Here is a 15,099-nt window from a genome sequence, read left to right on the forward strand (position 1 = left end):
GCACATGCGCAGCTTGCTTGTTTACTACTTAGAACACGGGTGTCAGTGCCATCAGCGCCATCTTGTAATGGCAAATGTGAAGGCGGCTCCTTACATGTGCTAGCCACAAATGTATTCAGGAGGACATGTCCTGGTGGAGAACCCACACCCCACTCACCACAGAGCCCAGGTTCACAATACCACCCTTCACGAAGCACCATGGCCTCTCTGTGCTGTTAGGGAAGGCCTGGGGTTGATGTTGCTGGTGCTGATGGTGATGATGCTGTGCTCACTGACGCTGTAAGCATTAAGCTGGTGAGTTCCTGGTACACACATGCTTCATGAGCAGCAGCCTTCATTATCTTACAAGCCCTGGCGCACTGGACGCCATTGACTTCTCTGTTTCCAAAGCTCTCTCCTCCCCTCTATAAACACATCATTTCTTAGTTCTGTGATTGCTTCTCCAGGACCTCTCTTCCTCACAGCCCTTTCCCAAAGTTCAGGCTTAAATCTTGGCTTTCTCAACTCACCTTCCCCACAGTGCTCTGGATGTGGCTGTGACCAAAGTGTGGGCTCTCCAGAACTAGCACTGTCACACAGGGGCTCCTTCATGTCATCCCCTGTCCCTGTAGTAACTGGTCACTGCGTTGCTCTCAGTGAATTAGTTGGCTTACTCATCATATGTGCCGGTTATCTATGCTGCTGAGCCAGGTGTTGGGGCTACATAGCCATGAGGTGGTTAGGCCTCAGCTATGCCCCTCCACCCCAGTTTGCCATCCAAAGCAGAGATTCCACCCTAATTATTGATTTAATTGCAATCGGGAAGAGTGAGCAGGCTGCTGGATACAAAACAGGGACAGTGTGGAGGAGCAACTTGGCCCTGGAGCAACTCAGTACTTCTCAAATGGAGTCTCTCACTTCCCCTACAGTCTGCAACCCCAGCCCCAACTTGAGAGAAGAGAGTGGGCGTAGGTCACTTATTTTATCGACTTATATGTTGCCCCAGTGAACAGCATCCTTGACTCGCCAGTGTGTGAGATAAAATTCTTCTCCCCCCCCGCCCCCGCCCCCGCCCCCGCCCCAGAAAGTGAGGTCCCCCTCTCCATCAAAAAAGCCGTCTTTGCTTGCAAGGATTATTGGTTTTTAGACCAGCTGTGGAGTCTGCATTACACAAAGGCACGTGTATGAAATGCCCTGGAAGCCTCCCCACACTGGGACAGCCTTTCTGTTCCCCAGGACTTTCACTGTACATTTGGGGAAACCCACACAAAAGCACCAGTTTTACCACCAGAACACTCAGGAGTGCTGAGTCAGGTGACCCCGCCCAGAATGCTGACTTGAAGTGACAAAAAGACAGAAGGGCAGCAAATGTTTATTGGCAGTGTGGGCTTGAGAGACCCAACTGCAGCTGGGGGCCAGCTCCCCTGACAGTCTCCTAACCAGCTTGCCCCTGAGCTCAGATCTTGCCTATCCTTTCCAGCTGAACTTCTTTTAGCTTCCAATACTCTGCAAACTGCGGAGACTGCCTAGGGGACTCACCATCAACCCTCCGCCCAAGGCAGCCAGAGTCTGATTGTTCATTTATAACCAAGGTGTGATGATTGACATTGGAAAATCCCAAAACGTAGAAGTAAAAACAAATCATCTACACTCAGAAAACAAAACATCCACTAACGCTTTTCAGTCTTTTACCTTTTACATAGTCTAATATTGTTGTAGTTATATAATTATATGAAAAATGGGTGATAACTAATGGCTTGCCCTCTAATTTTATTAAGTGGCAAATAATGGGCTGAGGGAAACGTTTTTAACCTTGTATTTAGTGTGTGTATGTGTGTGTGTGTGTGTGTGTGTGTGTGTGAGAGAGAGAGAGAGAGAGAGAGAGAGAGAGGAGACAGCCAGCTAGAGTCAGTTCTTTCCTTCCACCATGTGAGTCTGACAGTTGATACAATGTTGCAAAATTCCTCCGAGCACTAGACAACAATCCATTTACAAGTGTTTTTTGTTTTGTTTTGTTGTTTTTTTCAAAGGTGTGTGCCAGGGCTTCTGGCCTTTATTATGATCCTGCCTACAGGAAGGAACTTGTAATGAACTTCCTACAGAGTTGGCGAGAGCATGGCCTTACAAGTGTTTTTAATAGGTAATGTTTAATGAGTTTGTTCAGTTTGTTCTGGGCTGCATTCACGGCTCTCCCCAGCCCCACACTGGACATACCTGGTAGGCAATTGCTCTCCACTACCCTGGGACTTGATGGAGGACTGCGTTGGCTTCTGGGAGTCCTCAGTCCACTTGGCTGGAGTTTCTTTCTGGGGGTAATTTTTGGGGCAGGTCACTTCCCAAGTCCTTTGTCCAGGCAGAGAAAATTGTATACTCAACTGATTTCACATTTTTGCCTAATTTAAACATATTCATTACAGAAAAATTCGAGAATGCAGAAAAAGCTCCAATCAGTGATCACTGTTGCTAAAAACTTGGTCTAGTTCCTAAAAATGATAGCTGAAAATACACGGATCATTCCCAGTTTTATGCATAATTAACTGAGAAACTACCAATTTAGGGAGGAAAAAGATATGAAGAGGTGTTAGGGGTAATATCTGCCATTTGCATAATGCATTATTCTTTGCCAATTAAAAAGCCCTAGTGGATTTGGGTTTAAGATGCAGAAAATCATTTCACTTATGTCTTGGCAGTGGAAATGCCTATTGTGCTGTCCGTCACTACTCCGATCCTTCTGGGCTAAACAAAAGCCTCTTTATTCAGCTATTTTCCTAGTTCAGTATCCCAAGTTCTTGAAATTTTTGTGCATTATTGGCAAGTGCTAAACACAATAGGAGCTGTTAGTGTCTTTTGTGCCATCAAACATGGTGCAGATGCGCCCGAGTGTGGAATGACTGTGCTGCTGGAGAAGCACTTTTCCAGGAACTGAGAAACGAGTGGAACGGAGAAGCAGCAACAGCACTGAGCATGACTCAGTGGGGTGGCAAAGAACATGCGATCACATCAACCTGCTGAAACATGACTCTAGGTTCTGGTTCCTCAGCAAACTGTGTTGTGACGTTAGCTAAGTCGTACTCAAGTTCCTGGACCCCCATTTCCTCATCTGCAAAATGAGTAATATCATTTGCAAACATTTTCTTCAAAACGGGAATGATAGTGACTAGGGAGACTGCTCAGTGGGTAAAGTGTTTAATGTGCAAGCGTGAAGAGCTGAATTTCATCCCAAAACCCATGTGAAAAGGCCAGGAGTATCGGGCAGAACCTGTAAGCCCAGAACTGGGTGTCAGGAGACAGGAGGCTTGCTGGCTAGCCAGTCTAACAGAATTGGTGAGTTCCAGGTTCACTGAGAGTCTGCCTCAAAAATTAAGGTGGAGAGTGATTGAGGAACAAGCCCCTTGTTGACTTCGGGCCTCTGATGGCGCACACACACACACTTGGGCTCTCGTATGTGCACACATGGCCTTAGTTTTCTATAGTTTTGATAAAACATCATGGCCATAAACAACTTGGGGAGGTATCTTAGTTAAGGTTTCCATTGCTGTGAAGAGACACCACCACCGGGACAACTCTTATAAAGGACAACATTTAAACCAGGCTGGCTTTCAGGTCAGGTTCAGAGGCTCAGTCCATTATTATCAAAGCAGGAAGCATGGCAGAGTCCAGGCAGGCATGGCTCTGGAGAAGGAACTGAAAGTTTTACATCTTGTTCCCAAGGCAACCAGAAGACTGAATCTCTCAGGCAGCTAGGAGGAGGGTCTCAAAGCCCCCCACAGTGACACGCTTCCTCCAACAAGGCCACACCCACTCCAACAAGGACATACCTCCTAATAAAGCTACTCCTTGGGCCAAACTTACTCAAACCACCACAGGAGGAAAGGGCTTATTTCAGTTTACAACCCTCAGGTCACATGTTATCACTGTGGGAATTCAGGCAGTAACTTGAGGCAGGAGTTGATGCAGAGGCCATGGAGGAGTGCTGCTTACTGGCTTGCTTCCTCCCCTGGCTTGCTCAACACTTTCTTACAGTATCCGGGACCACCAGCCCAGGGATGGCACTGCCAAGAATGAGCTGGGTCTACCCACATCAATCATAAATCAAGAAACTGCACCACAGGCTTGCCCACAGGTCAATCTCCTGGTGGCATTTTCTCAATTGAGGTCCCCCTGTTCCTAAATGATTATAGCTTGTGTCAAGTTTACATACAACCACCCAGCACCCATGTGCATGTACACGAACAGGCATAAAAAAAAAAAAATCAGGAGAGCCAGGCATGGTGCTGCAGACACATAATTCCAAGAACCCATGGGGGAGTCGAAAGTTCCCTGCCAGGCTGGGCAGCTGAGTAAGGCCAATCTCAAAATAAATAGCAAAAGGACAATGGATATAGCTGCAGTTCACTGGAGACCCCGAGTTTAACCTCCAGTATCCCCAAAAGAAAAGGGGTTATAGTGACAAGAACACTACATATTTCACAGAGAACCATTTAATTAAAGAGAACTAAATATATAAAAGTTCTCAGTGCCTCTGAGTAGGGGTCACCTGTGACCTGGAATTCAACAGGGACACTGAGCTTGAGAAGTTTTTATATCAGAACGTTTCACTTACAAATTATTCAGCAGAAAAATTTACTACACTTAAAACATGCATTCAGAAAACTAGACTAACTGGAAGTTCACAGCTTCCTTTCTTTTCACTTTTTACTGATTCGTTGTTATTTCGCATCATGCACCCCAAATCCCACTCATCTTCCTGCCCCTTCATATCCAATTTTCACCCCCCTCTCAAAAGAAAATAGAAAACAAAACTAAAACCAAACAAACACTGCTCCTAACCAGTTATATGCAATTCTGCCCTAACTATGTGTGGCTTCCAGTAGAAACTAGAGTATACAGGCAGGGAAAGGCTAGAGGAAGGGGGTTCATCTATGGGGCCATAGGGGAGTCATCCCCAGGGCTTTTGCCTATGGTTGCTTTAAGGCCATCTTTTGCTCTGTAAACATGCCTAATAAACTCATTGGTTCCCTAGAGTGAATTCTGGCGGGCTTGGAACTCTTTGTTTCTGGAACATCAGGAGGAAAGGTATGTCCCCTCCAGCAATGGAACTTCACCAGCAGTCTCTCACTGAACTGTTCAGTAGAGAAGCTGATGGGCCAGCCTCAGAGACCCCCTGGTCTCCATCTCTCCACTGCAGACATCACAAGTGCATGCCACTGTACCCAGCTTTTTACATGGGTCCTTGTGTGGTCAGTGCCATCTCCCAGACTCAGCTTCCGACTCTAGAAATGAAATCAGTAATGAGCCATATACCTGCTCCTCTCTGTGTTTAGCTTCTGTTGTGTTTCACTCTGTTAGTGTGATCCCTTTACACTCTGCATGGAGCAGCGGTATGCTTGTTCTTGTGAATGTTCACATCCAGTTGTATGATTACATCACATCGGATGCTATTGATGGGGATCTGTGGGGTTGTGTCTGGGTTTTAGACTAATTGGAGTAATGATGCTATGAACATTCTGTGTCCTCCAACCATGAACATTGTATACCCTTCTAAAGGTAGGTCTTTTAAAATGTCTCTCAGTAATGAAATGTATACACTTATACAATTTCCATTAGACTTATTCCTAGATATAATTTTAAAGTAAATTCTAAAGCTGAGACCATTACAGTAACAAAAAGCCATCTGGTTAATAGAAATGCTGTTGCTTTTGTGTATAGACAGAATATTCAGAGCCATTGGCTAAATTTTACTGATTTTAAAAGTTTTTATAGGGCTGGTGAGATGGCTCAGTGGGTAAGAGCACCCGACTGCTCTTCCAAAGGTCCAGAGTTCAAATCCCAGCAACCACATGGTGGCTCACAACCATCTGTAATGAGATCTGGCACCCTCTTCTGGAGTGTCTGAAGACAGCTACAGTGTACTTACATATAATAAATAAATAAATCTTAAAAAAAAAAAGTTTTTATACTGTTCTTAAATTTTCTTTCTCTTTGCCAGTTCTTTGCTGGATTCCTTCTAATTACTCAGTCTTAATCACACACACACACACACACACACACACACACACACACACACTCCACAATTTGCTCTGTAGAAGACATCCCCTCCTGCCCACATTACGTAGTCTCTTTAGTGGAGTGGACAGAAAGCTGCTAGCCACATGCATGCTAGCCAAGCACTCTGCCACTGAGCTCTGTCCTTAGCCCTTAGCACACATGCTATTTATTTTTAGAATAAATTGACTCCCCTGTAACTTCTGGTTGTCATCTCCTTCTCCTCCCAAACCTTAGTAACCACCATCCTATTCTCTAGCTCCATGGTTCTGTTTTAGCTTCCACCCACAAATAACAGCTATGCTATTTATCTTCTGTGATTGAGTTATTTTGCTTATCAATGATTCTCTAGTTCTTTTCAATTGTATATATGGACCATGTTTCTTTACCCATTCCTATTAGTGGGCTCTCAGGTTTATTTATTTATTTATGATAAATAAATGCTGCTTTGCATATACATAAGTCTATAACCAGATATAGATATAGATATAGATATAGATATAGATATATCACCCAGAGGCCTGAAAAAGGGTATTGGAATTCCCCAGAATTAGAGACAGTTGTAAGCTGGACTTACAGACATATAAGCTGCCATGTGGTTGCTGGGAATTAAACTAGTGTCTTCTGAAAAAGCAGCTGGTGTGTGTGTGTGTGTGTGTGTGTGTGTGTGTGTGTGTGTATTGGGGAGGTCCATGGAAGCAGCAGGGAAACAAACCACAAAGAGGCAAGAAAGAATATTCAGTTCAGCTCGACTTAGACTAGATCAAACCTCTAGAGAGTCTGACGGCAGGCAGTTTATTGTAAGCATATTTAGCACAGAACAATTTGGAAAAAAAGTTCCCAGACAACAGTCATTCTGTAAGACTCCGACCCTCGGTCAGTGGCACTTCCTTCGAGCCACCCCTGAGCGAGACACCTAGACACAGACCATGCAAAAGCAAGAGGTTTATTTTCTGGTGACTTGGGTCACCCCTCAATTAGTCCCCAAGGTGAGTGAGGAGAAGGCGACCCCGAATGGCTATTACACGCAGGTTTGTTACACGTTACATCAGCAAGGTTAAAGTTCAAACGTATTGACTAAGCATATTGACCTTTAAATCTATTGGCTAGCAGGCATGACACGCATTTGAACTCTACCTGGGACTTTCTAGAGGGTCAGGTAACTGTCGGGACATTCTGAGAAGTTTTTACTCAAGAATGTTCCTGTGGGTGGAGAATGGAACTTGGCCTAGCCAAGTGGTAAGGAGGGTGTGGTACTGGAAAAGCCCTTAGGGTCCCTCAATTCCTGTTCTACATACAGAATAAAGCTTTTGGCATACTTCATAGAAACTTCTTTGAAAAGTATATGTGATATGAAGATGGTTTCTAGGCAATAACTAATGGACCTAGGATCTGGTGTGGTCTCTGGCCAAGATAGCATGGAGGTCATTAGGCTATAAAGTACTTGTGACTTCTCTCCTAAGGATAGGTTTATTGACTGAGGGCTAAAGATAAAGATCTGGGAAAGAGGGTCTGGGATAAACATTCTGGGGGATTTGGGTGAGGTCTGACCCTACAGATAACAAAGGTCACCAGGTCATTAATAACATCTACTCCCAGCCTTCTGGGTGGAAAACAGGTACTCAGTTCCTCCTTTGAGGAGACAACCTTGCATGAAAAACATTCCTGATTCCCCCAGTGATTTGTGAGCACAAGAACCTTTGTGCTCCCAACACTTGTGTTTCTAACCCCTGAGCCATCTCTACAATCCCAACTTCCTAGTGATGACTATTATGAAGACTGCTACAGGGGACACAGGATTGAATATGTCTCTCTGACACACTGATTTCAACTCTATGGGTAAACACATAGAACTGGAGTTGCTAGGTCATATGGCAATTGTGATTTTTGTGTTTTGAAGAACTCCCTATTCTCTTCAACCATATATGCTTACATCCCTACCAACAGCATACAAGGGTCCCCTTCTCTCCCATGTTTTAATGAGTGCCTGCCCAAGTCTCTGGCCATGTGTACTCCCTCCAGTTCCCCAGAACGGTCTCATCTTCCCTCACCTCCAGCCTTTGGACAGGACTCACTCTTGGGCTAGTAAGTTTTAACTGTCAACTTGACACAACCTGGAATCAACCAGTAAGAGGGTTTTAATGGGAATTTACCTAGATCAGGCTGGCCTGTGGGCGTATGTGAGGGGGACTATCTTAATTTTTAACTTAGGTAGGAAGACCAGTCTGAGGTCAGGCAGCACCATATCATGGGCTAAGCCCTGAGCTTTGTGGGGAGAGCTAGCTAAGCAGGGGATGATGAAGCATGCAAGGGTCCCCTTGTCTCTCTCTGCTCTCATCTATGGATGTGCTTTAAGTTCTTGCCTTGACTTGCCCTCAGAGACGGAGTATAACCCAGAGGTGCCCTAGTGATGGACTGTAAACCTTCGAGTGATCTCAGTGATGGATTGTAAACCTGGGGGTGACCTCAATGACGGACTGTAACCCGAGAGTGACATCAAGGATGGACTGTAACCTGTGAGTGACCTTAATGATGGGGTATAACTTGGGAGTAACCTCAGCAATGAACTGTAACCTGGAAGTGCATACCAAATAAACTCCTTTCACCCATAAAGTTGCTTTTGGTCAGAGTATCTCTCACAGCAACAACAATGAATCTAGAACAGCTTGGTAAGCCTGCTCGTGACTTTCCTTCTGCATCTCCAGGAAGCATCCTGGTCTCCTTACTCAAGCTGGGTTAGGTTCACTTCTTCTTCTTCTTCTTCTTCTTCTTCTTCTTCTTCTTCTTCTTCTTCTTCTTCTTCTTCTTCTTCTTCTTCTTCTTCTTCTTCCTCTTCTTCTTCTTCTTCTTCTTTTGGTTTTTTGAGACAGGGTTTCTCTGTGTAGCCCTGGCTGTCCTAGAACTCACTCTGTAGACCAGGCTGGCCTCGAACTCAGAAATCCGCCTGCCTCTGCCTCCCGAGTGCTGGGATTAAAGGCGTGATCCACCACACCCAGCTAGGTTCACTTCTTGAGGATCCTAGGGACCCCGCCCCCTCATGCATCCCTCCATCAAACCAGTTACCCCTCTCTGTGAGCACCTCTGGAAGAAGGCTGTTTTCAAGCATCTCTCTCTGCCAAGCTGTACCCTGCTTACTGTGCCCATATCTACACGTGAAAACAGACATTATACCCCACCACTCAATCTGTGCAGGCTCTCTTCTACTCTCCAGGTCTGGCTTTGTTGCACTGAAAGTGACAGGGAGTTAAGGCACAGTACCACTGGGAAATCTGACCCTTGGTTCCGTTGGAGCTGAAAGACATCTGTGTCATCTATGAAAGTACCCTGACCTTGGCATCAGGTTTTCCTGGAATCAAAAGGTGGCTCTATACTTACTGTGTGACCTTATGCCATTACATAATCTCTCTAGAGCTCACTTTTCTCACCTGGGAGATGAGAGTAAATAACTTGAATGACAGTGCTGAGAAGAAAAAGAGGCAACAAAGTACCAACAGAATGCCTGGCACACAACAGATACTCCAAAAAACGCTTTTAAGCTCTCAACGTAAGTAAGTTATAAATCTCTGAGGACATAAATTTAACCTGAATTAACTAGTAATAACTGAGTAAATTAGTTATAACTGTCTTTGTTTTTGTTTTTCAAAGCACGATTTCTCTGTGTAGCTCTAGATGCCCTGGAACTCATCTGTAGACCAGGCAAGCCTCGAATTTGAAGATTCGCCTGCCTCTGCTTCCCAAGTGCTGGGACTAAAGGTGTGCACCACCACTGCCTGGTGTTCACGTATAGTTTTTATATATTAGCTAATAGGTTTGAGTGGGTGAGATGGCTCAGACACCACGCCTGATGATATGAGTTCAATTCCTGTGACTCACAGTATGGAGGGAGAGAACTGACTCTCCAAGTTGTTCTTTGATCCTCACATGCGTGAGCTTGCACATATATACACACTAAGACAGAAAGACAAAGCAATAAAGATGTTTTAAAGATAGCAGTTTCCCAGTTTGAACTGGGAAGATGGCTCAGTGGTAAGGTACTTGCTTAAGCAAGCATGAGGACCCAAGTTCAGATCCCCAGCACCCAGGTAAAACTAGCCCAGGCATTGAAGTATATGTATTTTAACCCAGATGTTATAGGGCTCAGGCATGCTGATTTCGTGGGCTTTCTGGCTAGCTAGTCAGACAGAATAATTGGCTCCAAGTTCAGTGTGAGATACTGCCTCAGAAAATAACGTTGAATATAATAGAGGAAGGTATCTAAAGTCTGATCTCTGACACATGCACACGCAGGTGAGTGTACCCACAACACACATGTACATGCACACACAGACAAGATTGAAAAAATACTTACAGTTGAGTATAAAGTTTCACAAGGAACTTAGGCAGTGAAGGGCTGGGGCTGGTATGACACCTGCCTCCTGTGCATGATACTCTGGGTTCAGCCCCTCATACTGAAAACAAATCCTTGATCTGACCTTCCAAATAATATGTGTATGCATTCTCAATCAAACCACCAACCCTACCCCTCCTCCAAATCCCATAGAAGTTAAAATATGGCTCTCAGAGAGGCTCAAAGGAGCAGGACACAGCCTCCTGACAATGAAAAGCCCGTTACCAAGCTGAGCTGCCTGGGAAGCCTGGGTAGAGACCAGCATGTCCTGGAGGGTGATGATAGTGGGCTCTAGACAGCCAAGCCTAGGTCCATAGCTCTGGCTCATACAGACACTAGTGGAAGCCTATCTGTTCTGTGTTCTTGCAGGGTCTAGAACCATCTTGACTGGTGCTAGCATTCAGTGGGAGGCCATACCTTCATATAGAAGGCCCTGGGCCCAATGCCCAGCACGATGCCCACAAAACAAATGTGTGATGCAGCTGTGCTTCTATCTTGCACAGGTGACCCAGCCTCACGGGCTCTGCTCGACTCCCACACTAGCTCCCAAGGTATCGGCCATTGACCCCAGGGTTCTCAAGAAACAGACTCCCACACATACACTTGGGGTTTATACAAAGTAGGCCCTCCCCTTTCTTCAAGGCTTTAAGCTCAAGGGGCATCCGCCTAACTAAATGTATGTGAGGGGCTTGCTCCAGGGAAGGTGGGCCACTGCCTTGCTATCCTGTTTCTGCCTCCCAGGTACTGGGATCATGGGTACTCCCATGCCTGACCTTTGCCCTGTGTACACAGGATCACAGCCACCTCACTCTCTCTCTCCTCTCAGCCCCAGAAGAATCTGGCTGTGCTCACAAGACGACTAGACTTCTCACCTCTGAGCACTGTTGTTCAGCAGAAGTGAAGACTTCTGGGAATGAGGAAAAACTGATATTTCCTAAGAAATTCTGGCTCTTCAGCCTATGGACTCTCAATAATAGAGAACCCAGGACATCATGATGGACATGGAATTTAAAAATGCTTCCTGTCATGTTCTGGAAGATCTCCAGTTTGGTTAAATGGCTTTGCAAGGAAGTTCTTGGTGGATGAAAAGGAGGAAAGATGGGGATGAAGAGGTAGTTCAGAGGTTAAGAGCGCTGGCTGCTCTTTCAGAGGACCTGGGCTGGGTTCTTAGCATCTCATGGCTGCTAACAACTGTCTGCAACCCCAGTTCCAGAGAATCCAAAGCCCTCTCTGGCCTCCACAGACACTGCATGCACATGGTACACAGACAAACATATAGGCAAAACACCCACACACCCTAGAAAACAGCGAAGAATAAGGTTATATATTTATTTATATATGACTCAAATAAAGCTGGAAAATACACAAGACCTGAACAAAGGTGGTTTTCTGCTGAGGAATCAGGGACAGGGGCATGGGGCAGGTGTGCTGTGAAACATTTTGTTTTGATATGTGAACCATATGAATAGCTTTAAGAATTATTCTACAATATCCAGATTGCACAGGACAAAAGCCGGTTCAATAAACATGTTAATGCAAGAATGAGTTAGAAGATATCCGGATTACCTCACTAAGGATGATATCCTCTAGATACATCCATTTGCCCAAGAATTTCATAAATTCATTGGAACAACAATATGAACTAACCAGTACCCCCAGAGTTCGTGTCTCTAGCTGCATATGTAGCAGAAGATGGCCTAGTTAGCCATCATTGGGAAGAGAGACCCCTTGGTCTTACAAACTTTATATACCCCAGTACAGGGGAATGCCAGGGCCAAGAAGTGGGAGTGGGTGGGTAGGGGAGCAGGGCAGGGGGAGGGTATAGGGGACTTTCAGGATAGCATTTGAAATGTAAATAAAGAAAATATCTAATAAAATAAAATTTAAAAAGAAAGAAAGAAAAGAGGAAAAAAAAAAGAAGAAGAAAAAGATATCCGGAGTGTAGTATCTGTTAGGGCTCATGGGGTGGAAGGACAGTGGCTTCCCTTGGTGCTCTGGGTTCTAATCTGTGCATCTGGCCCTCTCCCAGCAGGCTCTGCTGCACTGGCAGAGCTGGGCTTTTCTGCTGTTGCCCAGGCTTGCCACTGACTCCAGCCCTGGGGCCAGGGATGTAACTCATTCCCCTGTCAGCAAGGCTCTGGTTGGACAGTCTCCCAGAAGAGGACTCAGTGCAGGAAGATTGCAGCTGACTTGCTTGGCTGGACTATTGCAAGATGGGTTACTTAAAAGCTGGGTGCAAAGCCTAGTTTGCAGTGGCGAAAGAGAGAAAGGAAGATGAGAGAAAGCTTACTATGGGTCTCATCTTCTGTTCTCTGGGTGTTTGTTCACGGTTTCCTATCTGTGCAGGGAAGGGTCTGGGCAGTTGGTTCTCTGAGATCCCACAGTCTCTGTGCCAGTCAGCTTTCCATGACAAATGGTGTGGACTCTATGCAGGCCTGTAGCCAAACTAATATCCACAAGAGCCTTGTCACTTTTCCTGTGGGTGTAGGCAGTAGGTGTGATGGACAGACAGACAGACAGGCAGGCATATAGGCAGACAGGCATACAGGCAGACATGATGCTGGAGAAGGAGCTGAGAGTTCTACATCTTGATCTGTAGGCAGTAGGAAGTAAACTGGAACGAACTTCTAAAACCTCAAAGCCCACTCCCACAGTGATACACTTCCTCTAGCAAGGCCACACCTACTCCAACAAGGCCACATCTCCTCAAATTGTGCCACTTGCTATGGGCCAAACATTCAAACACATGAGACTATGGGGGACATTCCTATTCAAACCACCACAGTGTGCATGCCCATGTGGTGGCTAGAAGACCACCTCAGGTGTGGGTCTTGGCCTATGACCTTGTTTAAGATAGGGTCTTTTTGTGTTTACCACCACTGTGTGGACCAGGCTAGCTGGCCCATAAGCTTCCAGAGACTCTCCTATCTCCTGTCCCACCTTACCATAGGAATACTGGGACTCTGCATCCAACTTTATATGGACTCTGGGGATTTGAACTCAGGTCCTCAAACTTCTATAGCAAGTGCTTTACTGACTGAGCCATCTCCATTGCAGCCATATATTTAAAATATTGTTGGCCATTCTGGTTTGGGAATTGTCCCTAGTATATCCCATCTACCAGTATCCACCACACCACAGTGTAATGGTGCAGGCCAGAGACCACAGTAAAATATATCTATGGCAATGCCCAGCACTGGCAGCTGTGGAGGAGAAACCAGGCTTGAAAAGCACAGAGCCAGAAGCTAGCCTATGAAAAATTCCTCCACAAGATTCTCTTCTCACGAATGACCTGTCAAAATAGGAGCTCCCGCCTGTCAACAACACACGTAGCAATACAGTCCAGGCAGTTATAAATGCATCATACATTTGGTTCTTTGTAATGGGATTCATCCCCGTGAAAGTCTATCAGTGTTCCAGGTCTTGGGCTAGGATATTAGAGCCCTCTTATAAACTGGCAAGTGCTTTTGTGTGTTTGAAGTTGGACGCTTTATGCATCTCAATGTATGGAGCCATTTCTTAGGGTCAGTGATGCGTCTTGTCCTGATGAGGTCTGGCAGTTTCAGAGTAAATGGCACACAAAAATTGCCACCAGCACAGCAAGATTGCTCAGAGAAAGAAGTGCCCTCGTGGTGAGACTCCCACGTGCACCCGTCAATACGTACAGTGTGTGTAACATAAGAGGGATTTTATTACACAATTATGTGGTTCAGAGCAATGTAGTAGCAATTTAAGAATGCGTCTGAATTGCCCTGGTTAACGAGCGCTATCAATTTAGGGTATTTAAGATAGATCCTTTGCAAATGAAAACTTGAAACGCTCTCAAGTCTTATAGTTCACTTATACAAGAGACTTGATGAGAGGTCGTCCTAACTTGATAATCCTAAAGATGTTTATGGCCTTACCAATTAGTCATAAAGACAAAAGAATTCTTACTAAATCACCATTTATAAAAATAACCAAGGGCTAATGCAGCTATACCAAGGGACGCCTTAACTTGCCTTTCTATAGCTTCTCTACAGGACACATCAGTCCAAAAAGTTGTGTCAGATAATGAGATGGCATAGTGAGAAATGAGGGGGGGTGTTATCATTGTAAAAGTATCATGAGCTTGTAGCGATGCATGCCAGGAGGTCCAGTACTGGGAGGCTGAGACAGGAAGAGCATAAGTTCAAGGCCAGCCTAGGCCAGGCTGGGACCATAACTCAGTGGTATCACACTAGGTCTGCCCATCTGGCTGGGTGTGTTAAGCAATGAATCAAAGTATGCTCATTTGAGTTTATCAGGGTCAGCAGTCCCTGCTTGTAAATTATTAGTCACAGTGTGTCAGAAACTCCAATTTGAAAGGCACCTAGGTTTCTTATCTCTTTAGAAGTATTTCCATTGATAATTTTTATGATTTTCTTTGAGGAAGGTTTCCAAATGGTATAAGCTTAGAGCGTCATAAATCTTGGATCTGCTGCTGATCTGTGTCCCACAAGAAACCCTTGTCTCTCCAACTGTGTCCTGCTGCCTGGGCCTCCTCACTTGATAGTCAGAGAACAGGTAAGGCTCACAGCCTCCTCCAGAGGGCAGGAGTCTGCCTGGGAGCCACAAGTCCCCCCACCTCAGGCCCCCAGCACTTCCAAGGCAGGAAGGGCTGACAGTCAAGCTCTGCTCCCCTCCCCCACATCCCCCACATTGTTAAC

Source organism: Mus caroli, chromosome 9, assembly GCF_900094665.2.
Source record: "Mus caroli chromosome 9, CAROLI_EIJ_v1.1, whole genome shotgun sequence".
Lineage (NCBI taxonomy): Eukaryota > Metazoa > Chordata > Mammalia > Rodentia > Muridae > Mus > Mus caroli.